Source organism: Python bivittatus, unplaced genomic scaffold (genome assembly GCF_059951505.1).
Source record: "Python bivittatus isolate LINGU-HERP-01145 unplaced genomic scaffold, Pbiv_v1 ctg000410_np1212, whole genome shotgun sequence".
Lineage (NCBI taxonomy): Eukaryota > Metazoa > Chordata > Lepidosauria > Squamata > Pythonidae > Python > Python bivittatus.
Genome location: NW_028277067.1, coordinates 13,455,401 through 13,473,280, shown reverse-complemented (window position 1 = coordinate 13,473,280; position 17,880 = coordinate 13,455,401). Strand labels below are relative to the sequence as shown.

General features: G+C 43.7%; 1 protein-coding gene across 4 annotated transcripts in view; it reads left to right on the top strand.

Moving 5' to 3' along the window:
* The window catches only part of MPP3 (MAGUK p55 scaffold protein 3), a 104,131-nt gene that overhangs the window by 8,246 nt on the left and 78,005 nt on the right, over positions 1–17,880 (top strand). The window contains exon 1 of one of the 4 annotated variants that reach the window (XM_088143512.1): positions 9,069–9,250. The exons of 2 other annotated variants lie outside the window; for them this stretch is intronic. The gene's annotated coding sequence lies outside the window, so the exon portion shown is untranslated. Of the gene's footprint in view, positions 1–9,068; positions 9,251–9,537; positions 9,663–17,880 lie in introns of those variants that run through there. One more of the 4 variants, XM_088143511.1, reaches the window with a different exon arrangement.

The following is a 17,880-nucleotide window of genomic DNA, read 5'->3' as shown; positions in this document are numbered from 1 at the left end:
TTTTTTCTTGCCTGCTGACCAACATTAATGGCTACCGAATATGAGATCCCAGCCTAAAAAGAATGGAAACCTTAGTGAGGGCTGGGCAAATTTTTAGTGGCTGGGAATTGCTTTTAACATGTTTTGGGGAGAGTGAGAGACACAGCTGGTGGTGACTGTGCAAAATGGGTGGGGCCAGGTTTCCCATTTTTTCATTTTGGGGTTGTTTTTCACTTTATTTTAGGGTGCACTCCACAGTTGTGTTTCCTGTGCCAAAATGGCAGGGTATTGTTCGGTTTTGTTTTTGGTTCTAACTATTGCATTCAGCCCCTTCATGGATCACTGCCTTGTCGTGGCAAAGAGGCTTGCGTAACTCAGTGAAGCCATGAGCTATACCGTGCAGGGCCACCCAAGACGGACAGGTCATGACAGAGAGTTCTGACAAAATGTGGTCCACTGGAGAAGGAAATGGCAACCCACTCCAGTATCCTTGCCAAGAAAACCCCATGGACAATGTTAAAAGGCTAAAAGATATGATGCCGGAAGATGAGCCCCTCAGGTCGGAAGGTGTCCAATATGCTACTGGGGAAGAGCGGAGGGCAATTCCAAGTAGCTCCAGAAAGAGTGAAGCGGCTGGGCCAAAGCCGAAAGGACGTTCAGCTGTGGATGTATCTGGAAGCGAAAAGAAGGTCCGATGCTGTAAAGAACAATATTGTATAGGTACCTGGAATGTAAGATCTATGAACCAAGGCAAGCTGGATGTGGTCAAACATGAGATGACAAGATTGAACGTCGACATCTTGGGAATCAGCGAACTGAAATGGACGGGAATGGGTGAATTTAATTCGGGTGACCATTATATCTACTACTGTGGGCAAGAAACCCTTAGAAGAAATGGAGTTGCACTCATAGTGAATAAGAGAGTGGGAAAGGCAGTAATGGGGTACAACCTCAAAAACGACAGAATGATCTCAGTGCGTATCCAAGGCAAACCATTCAATATCACAGTCATGCAAGTCTATGCCCCAACCACTGATGCTGAAGAAGCTGAAGTTGACCGCTTCTATGAAGACCTACAACACCTTCTAGAACTAGCACCAAAAAGATGTCCTTTTCATCATAGGGGATTGGAATGCTAAAGTAGGAAGTCAAGGAGTAATCGGAATAACAGGCAAATTTGGCCTTGGAGTACAAAATGAAGCAGGGCAAAGGCTAATAGAGTTCTGTCAAGAGAACAAGCTAGTCATAGCAAACACTCTTTTCCAACAACACAAGAGACGACTCTACACATGGACATCACCAGATGGTCAATACCGAAACCAGATTGATTATATACTTTGCAGCCAAAGATGGAGAAGCTCTATACAGACAGCAAAAACAAGACCAGGAGCTGACTGTGGCTCAGATCATGAGCTTCTTACTGCAAAATTTAGGCTTAAATTGAAGAATGTAGGGAAAACCACTAGACCACTCAGGTATGACTTAGATCATATTCCTTGTGAGTACACAGTGAAGGTGATGAATAGATTTAGAGGATTAGATTTGGTAGACAGAGTGCCTGAAGAACTATGGACGGAGGTCCGTAACATTGTACAGGAGGCAGCAACTAAAACCATCCCAAAGAAAAAGAAATGCAAGAAAGCAAAATGGCTGTCTGATGAGGCTTTACAAATAGCTGTGGAAAGAAGGAATGCGAAAAGCAAGGGTGAAAGGGATAGATATAAGCAACTGAATGCAGATTTCCAGAGAATAGCCAGGAGAGATAAGAAGGCCTTCTTAAATGAACAATGCAAAGAAATTGAGGAAAACAATAGAATGGGGAAGACTAGAGATCTCTTCAAGAAAATTGGAGATATGAAAGGAACATTTAGTGCAAAGATGGGCATGATAAAGGACAAAAAGGCAGGGACCTAACAGAAGCAGAAGAGATTAAGAAGAGGTGGCAAGAATACACAGAAGAACTATACAAGAAAGATCTTAATGTCCCTGATGTCCACGCTGGTGTGATCACTGACCTTGAGCCAGACATCCTAGAGAGTGAAGTCAAGTGGGCCTTAGGAAGCATTGCTAACAACAAAACTAGTGGAGATGACAGGATTCCAGCTGAGTTATTTAAAATACTAAAAGATGATGGTGTTAAAGTGCTGCACTCAATATGCCAGCAAGTTTGGAAAACGCAACAGTGGCCACGGGATTGGAAAAGGTCAGTTTACGTTCCAATTCCAAAGAAGGGCAACGCCAAAGAATGCTCAAACTATCGCACAATTGCACTCATTTCACATGCTAGCAAGGTTATGCTCAAAATCCTACAAGCTAGGCTTCAGCAATATATGAACCGAGAACTACCGGATGTACAAGCTGGGTTTCGAAGAGGCAGAGGAACTAGAGATCAAATCGCCAACATTCGCTGGATCATGGAGAAAGCACGAGAGTTCCAGAAAAATATCTACTTCTGCTTCATTGACTATGCAAAAGCCTTTGATTGTGTGGATCACAACAAACTGTGGCAAATTCTTAAAGAGATGGGAATACCAGACCACCTTACCTGTCTCCTGAGAAATCTGTATGCGGGCCAAGAAGCAACAGTTAGAACCGGTCATGGAACAACCGATTGGTTCAAAATAGGGAAAGGTGTACGACAAGGCTGTATACTGTCACCCTGCTTATTTAACCTATATGCAGAGTACATCATGAGAAATGCCAGGCTGGAAGAATCACAAGCCGGAATTAAGATTGCAGGGAGAATCATCAACAACCTCAGATATGCGGACGATACCACCCTAATGGCAGAAAGTGAAGAAGAACTAAAGAGCCTCTTGATGAGGGTGAAAGAGGAGAGTGCAAAAGCTGGCTTGAAACTCAACATTAAAAAAACTAAGATCATGGCATCTGGACCCATCAATTCCTGGCAAATAGAAGGGGTAGAAATGGAAGCAGTAACAGACTTCATTTATTTGGGCTCCAAGATCACCGCAGACGGAGACTGCAGCCATGAAATTAAAAGACGCTTGCTCCTTGGGAGGAAAGCTATGGCAAGCCTAGATAGCATATTAAAAAGCAGAGACGTCACCTTGCCGACAAAGATCCGCATAGTCAAAGCTATGGTTTTTCCAGTAGTAATGTATGGCTGTGAGAGCTGGACCATAAAAAAGGCCGAGTGCCGAAGAATTGATGCCTTTGAACTGTGGTGCTGGAGAAGACTCTTGAGAGTCCCCTGGACTGCTAGGAGGTCAAACCAGTCAATCTTAAAGGAAATCAACCCTGATTGCTCATTGGAAGGATCGATAATGAAGCTCAAGCTCAGATATTTTGGCCACCTAATGCGAAGAGAGATCTCTTTGGAGAAGACCCTGATGCTGGGAAAGATTGAAGGCAAAAGGAGAAGAGGACGACAGAGGATGAGATGGTTAGATAGCATCACTGAAGCAATGAGCATGAAACTGAGCAAACTCAGGGAGGCAGTGAAGGACAGGAAGGCCTGGCGCAATATGGTTCATGGGGTCACGAAGAGTCGGACACGACTTAACGACTAAACAACAACAATTGCATTCAGAGGAGAGCTGAAGGGCCACTAAAGCCAGAATTCACAGATTGTCCATCTCTGACTTAGGAAAATCTGGTTGAAATCATGCTGTTTTATTGGTTCCACCTCAAAGGTTTTAAGTGGTGCTCAGATGACTAGTTATGGGTATATCTGTGGGGGTTGTGGAAGGAGACATTTGGAGAAGAAAGTTCCATGACAAAAAAGACTAGAGGAATAGAAATATCTGCTTCTCTTGTTCTTCTCTACAAGTTATCAAAACGGTTGGAAATGTGAGAAGCCAGCAATGCATACCATTGACCTTAGTCTTTCTCTAAGAAATCAAAGAGTAAAATCTCACCTGTTCTTCCAGGTATTTGTCAAATTTGACATTCAAGCAAAAAGACAAAAAAGCATTCCCCTCCCCCCTTTTTGGAGGCAAGAAATGCAAAGAAAGATGGAATTGATAGAGGAAGGGAAGAATTGTTGTGGCCATGCACTCAGAAGTAGCAAATAATTTCCCAATAAATCCAGACTGGTTGCTTTGCCTAGTTGTGTGCTGTTATTTGCCAGAAGGGAAAAACACAAAAGTTTCACATTCCTTGTGAACAGTTTTAAGAGAGACTTCTTAAATGGATAATTCAATCTACCACTTACATGGATATGATACTTAGATTGTACAACTGCAGCAGTTGCCAGGAACTAAGAACTGGAACTTCTTGAAGGGATCTGAGAAAGCAAAAGTCCATTACCTGTATTTCCTGCTGCTAAACACTTCAGTGCCCCAATGGGGATCAGAGAGTTGCTCTGTAGCCTAGATTCCCCCATGATAAAGAGGGAGACAAGACAAGCAAGTTGGTAACCACTATGGGAGAACTGTAAGTTAGTCCTTTCAGCCAAACCTTGGGGTCTATCTCTCTTGTAACTAACCATCAAGATACATTTCAAGAGACCAGATTGGCGGGGGGGGGGGGACATGGAAATCTATCCCTTTTTACAGTAGCAAGGGCTCCCTCACAGGGTAAGGAAACAGAGGCAATCTGTTGTGTTGCTCCCCCATCTCCCCCCCCCCAAATGCGACCAAAAGCCATTGTTGTTGTAATTTGATTCCTGTTTCTTTATGGATGTTTTGCCCTCTTAGAGAAATTAACTATGTAGTTGCAAATTAAAATGTTCTGAGAACTACTGAACCCCAATGAAATTGTGTTACTCATGCAATTTACACAGTGCTGACCAGGCAGTAGCATGATCATCAAGCTAATTCTGCAATTTTTAAGGGGCATCAAAAAAAAAAAAACTTGCCAGATTGGATGCAGAATAAGCTACTGAATACAAAAGAAATATATATAACATATCATTTCTGGGAGCAGAATCTGCTTATTTATTTTGCCCCATGGAAGGATACAGGCCTTCTGGCAAAAAACAGATTTTTTAAAAAAGTATTATTTTCTGCCACCTAGTTTAAAGCAGGAAAAAGAATCACAGTGAATCCTCGTTCGACTTAATGCATGCTTATGAGCATAGCAGGATGGAAGGAGCTTGGTTATATAACAAGCTGGCAAAGTTCATGCATGAAAGGCGAAGCACGCATAAAATACTTTAATGTTATAAAGGAAAAAGGGCAATTTGCAATGGAATATTTGCTGCTGGGAAGGCACCGACCACTGATGTTCTCCTCTTACCAGTCAGCTGTAACAAAACAATTGCAGGGGTGCAAGAAGAAGGTAAAATAAATATAGCAAAACACTACCCTAAGAACAGAATTTAAAGACAAGGATTCATTTAAGCCAAGCTCAATTCCATGTAGTTCCATGGCAGAAATAGAGAAATGGTTTATCATTGTTTTGTGTGTGTGTGTTTTAATTTCCCAGTCTAGGATGTCCTAGTGGTCTCCTATCCAACTATTAGTCTGGACTGGCCCTGCTTAGCTTCTTTGGGATCAACTGAATAGGGCTAGTTTTGTCTGCTGCCACTTGATCCAGCTTGTTGCATCATATATTCCATATAAACTTCACTGCAAATCACTTGGGCTCTCAGTCGACAACACAGCATACAAACATATTGTACATTAATATCCCCAGTGAAATTAAGGAAGTGTGATTCCCCATAATTTTTAAAATGAATTTGTGGATAAACATATAACATTGCTTGGGATGATGTAAAAGGGAATATCATCCCAAGCAATTCTTATATGTTTATCCATAAATTCATTTTAAAAATTATGGGGAATCACACTTCCTTGTCCTATTCCCTACTCAGTGTTGAACCATTCCTTAAGCATCCCATTTATTCTCATGCATGCTTTACTTCCATCATATGTATCACATTCACCAACACAAGCCTCTGACAATACAACCAACTTTCAGTTTGAGAAGTGTGCAGTATTGATATCAGAAGTGGACAACGGTGCTTCAGATTCAGTATGAGCTCTTGGTAGCTCCTTAAAGCATCCTGCATCTTTTCCTGCACTTTCATAGTTGCTGAGCAGGCCCAGGAAAATACTTGTGTTCAGGAAATGTTACAGAGATGGCGACAGGGTGCGACCACAAGCTTTTATTACATGTTTATCCATTAATAAATTAAACAAACACACATCTTCGTGTTACTCCCAGCTCAACACTGAACCACCTTCTAAGCACTCTATTTATTCTCATGCATGGTTTACTTCCATTATATGCTTCTCTTACTGCACTCAGCAACCAACTTTCAACTCAATACTTCTGGAAAACATTCCATAATTCATGCCTATTCACTTTATTATACACTTTAGCTAAATCAGCAAGCACACAATGAATTCTATTTCACGCATTCATACATTTCTCAATACTGCTAAACAGTAAAAATTGGGTCTTCACACCCCTTGCCCAGTCTTATTGCACTTTCTGAATTTTGCTTCTTCTCACCTCTTGTTCCCTTTCAGTCAGAATTCTGCCAAACTTCTTCCCAGGCCCATTTAACAAGCTAATTCCTCTATGGTTTCTGCATTCACTCTTGATAACTTTTCTTTGCTTTCCACTCTTCCAATCTTCAGGCATAGATGCCGTCTTCACAAATATGTTAAAGAAATTATCTAGCCATTCCATAAGCAAACCCATTCATATTTTAATATTTGTTTAGTTATGCCACCTATATTTGCAGCCTTGCCATTTTCAATCTTCTCACAACATCTATGACTTCCTTTTCATCATTTTTCCTAACATTTACAGCATCATTTTAGTTCCACTATCACAATCATTGCCATACAAATCTCTAAAATACTCCTTCCAGCATTTCCTACATTTTATCTCTTCTATTTTTAATTCCATTCTCTTTGCTGGAGGCTGTTTCTGAGCATGCTAAATATGCATTAATTCAAGGCTATTTTCCATCATGTTTTCTCTTGCTATTGTGGTCTTTCCTTCCGAAAGGTTAATGTGGTATCCTCCATTACAAGCTATCTGAGGAGAGAAGAAAATAATGGATTTAAGATCAGGCCATTAGCTTTAGAGCTGTTTACAATGGATCTGAAGTTGGCCTAAGACACTGTAATCCAGGAAGCGGGAACCAGGGGCCCTCTACATGTGTCTGTACTACAACTCCCAGCAACCCTCATCCACTGGCCTTGCTGGTGGGACCTACTGAGAACTGTATCTGGAAAGTCATGGATTCTTCACATCTCTGTGAACTTCTGGATGATACTGGCCTTTGCTATTACAGTGTGGAGAGAAGGGTGGCGTGTTGCACAAGACTGCAGTGTGTGTGCTCAGTCCAGACCCATATACCTCCAATGACATTTGTGCCATTGAAGTCTTTGCTGTCAAATATGATGTGGTAGGAAGTTCTGTGAGCCTGAAATGTGACACTTTCCTTTTTTCATGAATGAGCTGAAGGTAAACTTTCCCTTGAGTTGAGCCTGACTCACATACTTTTTTGGGCAACCTCTTGCAGATTTTCAAAGAAATAAACATTTATGTAAAGGGAAAATAATGAAACAGGTGGGGACATCATTGGTCATGTAGAGATGTAATATCAAACTGCAAAAACGTTCAGAGAGAATGACTGGACATTCTATAGCTTATGCGGTCATCTGTTCTTTAGAGAGAGTAGTCACTCCTTAGGAAAGGAAGCAAGAAGAGTGTCATGGTTATTGGCTGATCTGGATGTGATGCCATAGAATGATCATAAATTAATTAAAGGAACAAAAGTAGTTGTAACTCTTGCAGTTTTCAGCTTTTTTGAGGAACACATAGCCATGAAGCATGTGTCGTTGCTGGTCCAGGATATCCAAAAAGAGATATGATTGATGTACATGGAATATGTACTTTTCTTACTTGCAACCAGAAAATATTCTGCTCATGAGTGAACCTGTGGGTTTGTTCTTCCCACTAATTCACAGTGATATGTAAAATTCATCCCATTTCCCTCTGTGTCTTAACCTGCTGTTTTGCTTAGGTCTCACTATTAATGCAAGAATAGAAGTTGTAAAATATCATTCAGTTTTGGTGCAACTTTCATGGTTTCAGAGCCAACCAAACTGATGTTTCTGCTTTTCTCTGAAAAGCAAACAGTAAATATGATAACAGCTTTGATGCTGTTAATTATTTCTGATTATTCTGCAGCATCACAAACCAAGTCAACCAACTAATCCCTGAGGCTGCAGAGGCATCATTGCACAAGGGCAATGCAGTATAAACTCGCACAGTGGTTTAGTTTATTCAGTGTTTGTTGTAACAACTTTCCATAAATAGATTGTCCCTTACTTGGTATGGGAACTCCACTACACTTTTTCCCAGCAGCTCAGAAAACTCTTTAATGCTATTTTTCTGATGCATTTTCTAATGAAGGGTTATTATTTTTAGTGGAAAAAGGAGAAAAATAACCCAGGCTATTAATATTAGCTAGCTGAAATTTTAAAAACTGGAGGTCAAACAAATGAAGCATTAAAGAAGTGTGTGTGTGTAGGGGGGGGGACATGCATAAAACCCCAATTACACATCAACATTAAAATCAATACTATAAAAACAAAATAATTAAAGCAGTCTTCTCCAACCTTCCCAACACAACGGGGTTGTGGAGGGAACCATACCAAACATATCTAGAGGATATCAGATTGTGGAGGGACAGGAAGCTTATCTTGAAAGGGAAAAGCTGTAAGCTTTCCTTGTTTTCCCAGTGGAGGGAATTCCCCCAGTTATGTTCCTTAGTTTGAGTAGCTGGACAAATCTCTTTCTGTTGAGGGTGAAAGACCTAGTGGGAAGGTGTCCCATTTCTCTATCCCTAATTGTGGCCAGAGAGTTCAGTCTAGAGGAGGAAGACAAATGCAGAAATGAATGAGAAGCAGAAAGTGGGAAGGAAAGGAAAGGGGAAAGGGGAAAGGGGAAAGGGGAAAGGGGAAAAGGGAAAGGGGAAAGGAAAGGAAAGAGGAAAGAAGAAGGAGAGGAGAGGAAAGAGGAGAGGAAAGGGGAGGAAAGGGGGGAAGGGGGGAGGAAAGGGGGAAGGGGGGAAGGGGGAAGGGGGAAAGAAGAAAGAAGAAGGAGAGGAAAGAGGAAAGGAAAGGAAAGGAAAGAGGAAAGGAAAGAGGAAAGGAAAAAGGAAAGGAAAGGAAAGGAAAGGAAAGGAAAGGAAAGGAAAGGAAAGGAAAGGAAAGGAAGGGGGGCGGGGGGGAGAGAAAGCAGTTAGTCTGCAAACCCTAAATCAGAACCGTAAACGGCAACCTTATTCGGGCTTGACTCGGAAGTAAATCCCATCGTGTTCAGTGCGGGTGACTCCCAGGTAAGCGTGCGTAGGATTGCCGCTAAAGAATGCCGTATTTCCAGACCCATCACCCTCCCCCGGAGGAAGACGCTTCTTGGCGAGCGGCGGGGCTGTTTTGACCGATCGGAGGCGCGACTCCCGGGGGGACGGAGAGAGAGGGAGGGAGGGAGGGAGGTCCGGCACAGGCACCATTGCTGGCGCTCTCCGCCCGGCGCTGAACAAAAGGGGGAGGGCAGTGCCCGGGAGGGGGGTGCCTTTTCTTCCACGCGCACAGCGCGCAAGTACCGCCACCGCCGCGAAGCGCATGAGCGAGGCGCGCCCCGCGAGAAGAGAAGCCCAGCGAGCGCTGGCGGCGGCCGGGCGCCACCCAAAGTGACTCCGAGGAAGGGGGCCCCGAGCAAGCGAGCGCGGATCGCCGCTCCTCCTACGGGTAACACTGCAGTGGGGTCGGGGTGGGCGCGCAGGCGAGCGAGGCTGTCAAGCGGCGGCAGCGGCGGCGAAGCGCTCCGAGCGCTGACCAGGCCGGACCCGGCCTGGGGGGATGCGCGCGCGCGTCTCCTGGCGCCCCCGGACCTCCTTCGCCCCCGGGCTTCGCTTTTGCGTGAACCACAAAGGCTGCCCGCCCCCTCCCCGCTGCGCCCTCTTCCCTGCTGCCTTCCCTGGCGAGCGAGATTTAATTTCGCAAACTGGGGGAGCGGAGAGGAGAGGATGGTCGCGGCGGTGCGACCCTCTGCTTCGCTTCAAAGACACTGTACTTGCCGCGGATGGGGTCCGCTGCTTTGACCAGGAAGCTCCTTTGGCCGTGTAGAGGCGGGGGGCTGCTTGGGAGGCTTGCTTCCTCGGCGAGGCGAGGCGAAAGAGTTCAGCCGCCGCCTCGGAGGTGCTTCCTCGTCCGGATGCTCTTTCGGGGCGCGCTCTCCCGCCCCGCTGGGCGAGCGGAGCGTCCGCGCTCTGGGTCAAATAAACATTCGCGCTTCCGGGCTGGCGTGAAAGCCGAACCCGCACGGCTCCCGGGCGCGGGCTGCGAATATCCGCGCGACCACTAGGCAGCAACGAACAGATGGAGAAAAGTCGAAGTCTCTGCTGCCGTCCGGTGGTGATCCGGGTTTCTGCAGTGCGAATCTAATGGCTGTACTGAAATCAGCCTTCAATTTGGCAAGAAGTGTGTGTGCTGTTTGTTTTATGTGAGATCTGTTAGGGTCCCTCACCCACCGCTGCAGGAAATGCACTCTGCACCTGCTCAGGTGTATTATTATTTCACCATGACCCTAGGGAAAAGCCTTGAGAAGTTCTGGAGGTGTAAAGTTAAGCCTTTGGACAAAGATGGCATTCATATTTTTCTGCCTTTCCTCATCCTGGTCCCCAAGGGATGGATTATAGCTCCCATAATTCCCAGCCAGGCATGCTGGCTGCTGTTGTTCAGCATATATGCAGGGGCCCAAGCTGGGGAAAGTGTTTTATTGAAAACATTTTAACCAAGTAAACTGCAGGAAACGAAGAGGCAAAGAGAGGAAGAAAATATATTATTTCCTTATTGAAGTACATGTTGATTGCTTTTTTGTGAACACTTAATTTGGTTATAGATGTACTCCATGCTGTGGTTTGCACAATAGATCGAACTACATATTATTTATTTATTTTTAAATTTGTATGCTGCCTGACTCTCAACAACTCTCTTTATGAAGCTGATTGTACAACATGCTAAGCTCCCCTTCCAGAAAACAAGGTGAAAACTAACCCTGGTTTTACATTTTTGGCAAATAGAGCCGGTAGGCCTTTAATTGATCTGGTTAAATCTGCCATACAAACACTGTTCTTGTATGCCCTCATTGGCCATTTTGAGCATAGCAAAATTAGAGAGAAAATCATGCCTTCACATACTGCTTCTTAGCAAAGGTATAGACTAAGTTACTAGCTTGTAGCAGAGCGAATGGAATTAAACATTAAAAAAGTAAACAGAAGTGAGGAAATGCTAGAAGGAGAATTTTAGAAATGTAAATGGGAATAGTAGTGATACATCGAGGAGTGGAATTGAAAAGAATGCTATAAATGCTAGTTCCCAAGAAATAAATAAATAAAAGGAAGTAATTCCATAAGAACATTGAAAAATGATAAGCCTGCAGGTATAGATAGTGTAACTGAAGAAAGGTTAAAATATGGATGTGGTTTGCTGATGGAATTGCTGTGTCATTTATTTAATGTGTGAAGGCTGAATCTGCCTAAGGATTGGAAAAATTACATTATTATTCCTTGTTCAAAGGGAAAGATAGCAAGAATGAATCCAAAAGCAATGAGAGATTAGTTTGTTAAGGGTCCTGGGAAGTATTTGACAATTTGGCAGAGTTCTGGCCAAAAGAGTACAAGACAGGAAGTTGAACAAAATCTGAGAAATATAGTGTGGCTTTATTGGTGGCCAGGAGGACGACAGAGCAGACTTTTGCTGTTCAGCAGGACATTGAAAAATGTATGAATGTGAGAAATAGAGTTTATTGTACGCTCAAGAAAGCTTATGATAATGTGAATAGACTTGAGTTATGGAAAGTTTTGTATGAACATGGAGATAATGGTTGGTTGCTGAATGTGATAGGAAAAGTGTATGATGGAACTAAAACAGAGTTTTTCAAACTTGGCCACTTTAAGATGTGTGGACTTCGGCTCCCAGAATTCCCCAGCCAGCATGCTGGATGAGGAATTCTGGGAGCCAAAGTCCACATCTTAAAGTGGCCAAGTTTGAAAAACACTGAACTAAACCATGAATAAGAGTAAGTGGAATGCCTAGGAAATGGTTCAACATTGAGCTGGAAGTAAGACAAGGATGTGCGATGTTGGTTTACTATATTTATGGATAAATGTACTTTATGGTTATGTACTTTTGTATGCCATGCTGTTGGCTGAAACCTGAATTATCTGCCATGAGTATTAAGCAGACTGTATGATGCAACAAGGATTAATGTGCCAAAGACCAAGTTAGATTTTTTGACAGAGAAAATGAGTGAATGATCGTAAGTTATACATAAATGGTGAAAAAGTAGAACAAGTACATGTATTTGTGTACCTTAGTAGAAGGATTAGTTTAGATTAAATAGAGAATTCTTAAGATGTACAAGTGCTTATAGATGAGTGGGTAGTATGTGCTTTGTTGTGAAGAAAGCAAAACTGACTATAGGAGATAATGTGTTTCTACTTTTGTTACATGGAAGTGAGAGTTGAATATGTCTGGGGAAATGTAAAACTAGGTTCAATGCCATGAGAATGGAGAATGGAGTACTAAGAGGAGTAAAACATAAAGATAGCCAGTTTGATGTAGTGGTTAAGGCACTAGAAACCAGGAGCCTGTGAGTTCTAGGCCTCCCTTAGGCATGGAAGCTGTTTGGGTGACTTTGGGCGGGTCACCCTCTCTCAGCCCAACCCTCCTCACAGGGTTGTTGTGGGGAAAATAGGAGGCAGGAGTATTAAGTATGTTCACCACCTTGAGTTGACCAAAAAAAAAAAAAGGGCAGTTTTTTTTTTTTTAAAGAATGAATAATGCTGAATGAATGTGGACTGAAGACAAACGTGATTGCCCAGGAAAAGGTTGAAATAGTTTCATCATATAGAGGGCCCAAATGAGGATCAGATGGCAGAAGAGATTCATGGAGGAAGCTGGATATGGTCAGGAAGAAGGAGAAGACCATGAAAGTTGATGAGGTCTTCAAAAAGAGGTGTATGCTTAACAAACGAAAGCAGTACATGAAGCAGTGTATGGATGTGACAAAAGGAAGGTTAGTTTGCCAGGATGGAAAGGTACAGTGAATGATATTGGTGGAAACCAGGTGTGTTGTTTCCTCTTTTTAACTTTATTTCATACCTTCCTTTGGTTTACTGTTTTATAGTTCTTTTCTGGACTCTGTGCAACGTTACATGCTCTGAAAGGAAACAGTTTGATGTACTTATTTAGGGAGGAGATGCTTTTCTGTCGTTTAACCTTCCCCTCTTGGTTTTCCCTTTCTGTTGCTTAGGTTCCTTGCCCCTTCCCTCCAGACCTGTCCCTTTAAATAGCTTGCCATTGTCCACTCAACTCCTTCTCATTTTCTCAGATTTGTTCAGTTTATAACTAACTTTTGTCTAGACCTGGGTTTTTCAATCTTGGCAGCTTTAAGCTATGTGGACTTCAACTCCCAGAATTCCCTAGCCAGCATGGCTGGCTAGGGAATTCTGGGAGTTGAAGTCCATACAGCTTAAGGCTGCCTAGGTTGAGAAACCCTGGTCTAGAAGTTCAAGGCATCATGTTTGGTATTCCACCTCCATCTTTTTTCTCACAAGGGCAACCCAGTTCAAGAGTTGAACTTCTCTGTTCCACTCCACCTCTCTTAGTCCCGTGTCACTCCAGCTCTCCCCATTGTCTTTCCCATCCACTGCTTGGGCTGTGGATCCATCATAGTGCTGGGTCAATTTTATCTTTTGAGCCAGCCCTTAAGAAAGTAAGAAACGGATGAGACCAAAGGTCTAGATTGGAGATGGGGAATATGTGATCCCCCAGATGCTGCCTATCTGCATCTGGAAGGTCATGCTATGTAAGAATAATAGAATTTGTAATCCAGGTGAATCTGGAGGGAGTCACTTGGGAAAGTGGCATGTTGAAACTGCCCAGATGAAATCAAAGAAAGATTGCCTAGGCTAGAATATTGTAGTGCTGGATACAAGGTTGTTCTAGAACTGTAGAGCATGAACACCAAACTGTTGTAGAATGTGCCTAGTAGGGCAAGCCCTAAATAAGTATCTGGGCTGTGGTGTAGATGGTACAACATTTAGAACTCGCATGTGTAGGAAGAGAATTAGGAGGGCCTGAGCAGAAGGATGAAAAAGACCAGGCCAGAGTACACAACTTGTGTCCCATGGGCTACTCTTTATGGCCCCTTAAGCCTCTCCATATAAGCAACCTCTACCAGGTTGCTGCCGTTTTTTCATAAAAAAGAAAACTGCAAAGCTATCAGACTGGCATAGACATTAAAACATTTTTTAAAATTGGAAACTTAGCCATACCCACTCAACACCTCTGGTGACTCCTAACTATCAGCAAGAAACAAGAACAAAAACAAAAAAAAACCCGATTCTCAGCTACCAAAAAGTTACCTGTCCCTGGCCTAGGTGTTAGTGGGCTCAGGATAGAGCTGAAATGAGCTGGAAGTGGTATGTCAAACATTTTTAGGCCTCCTGTATGTAGGGAGACCATAAAGCAGCAAGCACTAAATTCTCTGGGAGACTAGTAGCAGAGTTATAAACACACACACACACACACACACACACAGATAGATATAGGAGGCTCTAACCCATACACTATGCAGATGTTCCTGTACACAATGCCAGCTACTTGGTTGTGCTGTTCGGTGTATGCTGTTCCTGCCTGCATCTTACACCCTGCCACTATCTGTTGGACTGTCTCTGAGGTCTCTCTGCACAGTCTGCACCTTGGGTCCTGTCTAGTGTGGTAAACCCCTGCTTCTATGGATCTGGTGCTTAGTATCTGTTCTTGTGCTGATATGATCAGTGTTTCAGTGCTGTCTTTTAGTCCAGCCCTTTCCAGCCACTGGTAGGATTTCCCAATGTCAGTCTCCTCAGTTATCTGTCAATGGTACATCCCATGCAGGGGCTTGTCTTGCCATGGCACTTCCTCTGCTTGAACTTCCTCCTATGTCTGCGGCTGCCTCAAGCATTCTCTCAGCAGCTCATCTTTGGGTCCCATCTTAGTGATGTACTCCTGGATGCTCCAGGTTTCGTCCAGGACAGTGGCTTTAACACTCATCAGACCCCGCCCGCCCTCTTTGCGGCTAGTGTACAGTCTCTGGGTGTTGGACTTGGGGTAGAAACTTCCGTACATTGTGAGGAGCTTCCAGATCTTCACATCAGCAGCCTCCATGTCCTCCTTTGACCAGCTCACTATGCCGGCAAGGTATCTGATGGCTGGCAGGGCATATGTGTTGATGGCGTGGATCTTGTTCTTCCACTGAGCTGGCTCTTCAGGACCTGTCTTATTCCTTTGGTGGTACTTGGATGTTGCTGTCTTCCTTGCCTCCTCATTGTGGTTCCCATGAGACTGGGATACCAAGGTACTTGTAGCTGGTCTCTGTGTCTGCTATTTGGCCCGCTGATAGTTCCACCCCATCAGTTTAACTACCTTCCCTCTCTTTACTACTGTCCAGCCACACTTCCCCAGTCTGAATGACTACTCAATGTCCCACTGTAGATCCGTGTCAGGTGGATCAGTGAGTTGATGTCTCATTCACTCTTAACATACAGCTTGATGTCATCCATATAGAGGAGGTGGCTGATGGTAGTTCCACTCTTGAACTTGCACCCATATCCAGTCCTTGTGATAATCTGGCTGAGGGAGTTCAAGCCTATGCAGAACAGCAGTGGGGACAGTGCATCACCTTGGTATATGCCACACTTGATGGTCACTTGTGCGAGCTGTCTTGAGTTGACTTCCAGTGTTATCTTCCACAGTCCCATTGAGTTCTTAAGGAAGGTCTTTAGTGTCCTGTTGACTTTGTATAGTGCAGGGCATTCATAGATCCATAGATTCAGATTTCTTTAGCCAGTAGGTGTGGATCACGTCCAAGGCAGGTGCTGTCCAGCTCTTCATGTTCTTGACCTGCTGTTGGATGTCTGCTACTGTGATGGTGACTGGTTCCTGTTCTGGGAGATTGCTGTGGTCTGCTTTCAGGTCCTGCAGTCACTTTGCACAGGTGTTATGTGTCTTCTCTTTCTCCCATATGTTCTTCCAGTACTGTTCAGTTTCCACTGCTGGTGGCTCAGCTGTTACTCTGTGGTTGCACTGCAGTTGGGAGTACACCTTGGATGGTTCTTTGGAGAAGAGGGCATTTATCTTCTTGGCCTCTGCTTCTCTAATGCATCTCCTTAGCCTGGCAGCCAGTGCTGTGAGCCTTTGTTTAGCAGTCTCGAGGGCTTCAGATGGAGTCAGGCCCATGTATTTTTTCAGTAGCCAATCTTATCCTTAATCTCCACACCCTTTTGTAGTTCCACCAGCTGACTAACTTCTCTCCGAGTTGCCTTGATCTGAGCCTCCAACCTCATTTTCTGGGGTGGGGGGTATGTACTGCTGTTCTTGATTGTGTAGCCAAGGATCTCCAGGATTATAGTGGCTGTAGTGTATACCAGTTCATTAGTTTGAGTTATGGTGATAATAGGGATTGTTGTGAGGGCTCTCTTGGCATCTTCTAGCATACTATCTGATGGTACTTCTCCACTGAGCCTTGGGAATTGGTCTTGAGGGTTGGCTGTAGCTAGTTTATCCATGATCGTATGCCTTATATCAGCTGCTGTACTCTGTAATGGAGGGGGTGGCAGTGACGTTCCAGCCTCAGGTGTTGACTGCACATCCAGCTGTTCTTCCGGGTCTTCTTGAGTCCGGGATGTGATGTGTAGTTGGTCTAAAGTTGTGAGAGCAGCTTCCTCACTATGTTGAAGTGTTGGGTAACTAGCTGTTTCTCAGTTAGTGTGCATGTAGGTCTTCTATCCATCCGTAGTTCCCTCATACGTTTCATATATAGGTCTGCTGTTTTAATAGCATTCCATCAATTCCAGGTTCTCTTGTCTTATCCATGTTGGATTGTTCCAGTAGCCCACTTATTGTCAGATTGTCCTGGTTCCTCAATATCTGGCATGGACCTTGTTAATCTGGGCAACATCTGAGCTGACATGACTCTCTTAGTTCATGTCACTCTCATATCCAAGATAGGCTGGTGAACCATTAGGGGATCTTTGCCCATGGACCCCTGCTGGTAAGGTAGGTACTAGCTGGAATTCGAACCCCAGTCTCCTGCGTCAAAGGGCAGCGCTCTAACCACTAAGCTATCCAGCTGCTATAAACACACACACAAACACACACACACACACACACACACATATTGGAATGCTCCCCCCAGCCGAAATATGTAAACTGATGTAAATTACATCTTTTTGGTGCCTCTTGAAGGTTTAACTCTTTACCCAGAACACCCTTGGATGAGTATTGGATGAATGGTTCAGTTTTGTCCCCCAACTCTTTTTAATGAATTTCAGTTTCTATTTAGGTACGCAATCATTTGTGTGCTTGCAAGATTCTAGGCCATCCTCCAGGGCCCAGTCTCTCTATCTTGCAGGGCATGGTAGTCTGCAGCATTTCTGTCCTGCCAACGTGTGTTGGATGGGCATTTTCCACCTGGTGCATAGAGTCCCAAAGATAGCAAAGATCTGAGCCATAAAAGACCCTTTAGGTAGTGGTCAGCACCTTGAATTGAGCTGGTGGTTGCTGAAATTAAATATTGTTTAATTTATCGTATGTTAAATGTATTTACATTATTATATGTAACTGTAAACTACTTTGAGATGAGACTGAGGGGAAACACTACATAAATATATTCAAATATGTATCAACACAGCAGGACTTGAATGAAGATATAATCGGATAGTGTCTGAGCTGCGTTTGTAAACCCGTTAAAGAAGGCATAAGCAAATACTGTTGTACGCAGACAACTTGCATCTGAGTCATACTGCTTCAAAGCTATAAGACTTGGTCTGCCTAACTGTCCTGCCTGTGCATTGGGTTTTGTTTTTTTGTTTTATTTTGTTTTTCTGCTTATACTGCAAAGCAATCATTTGAAAAGAAA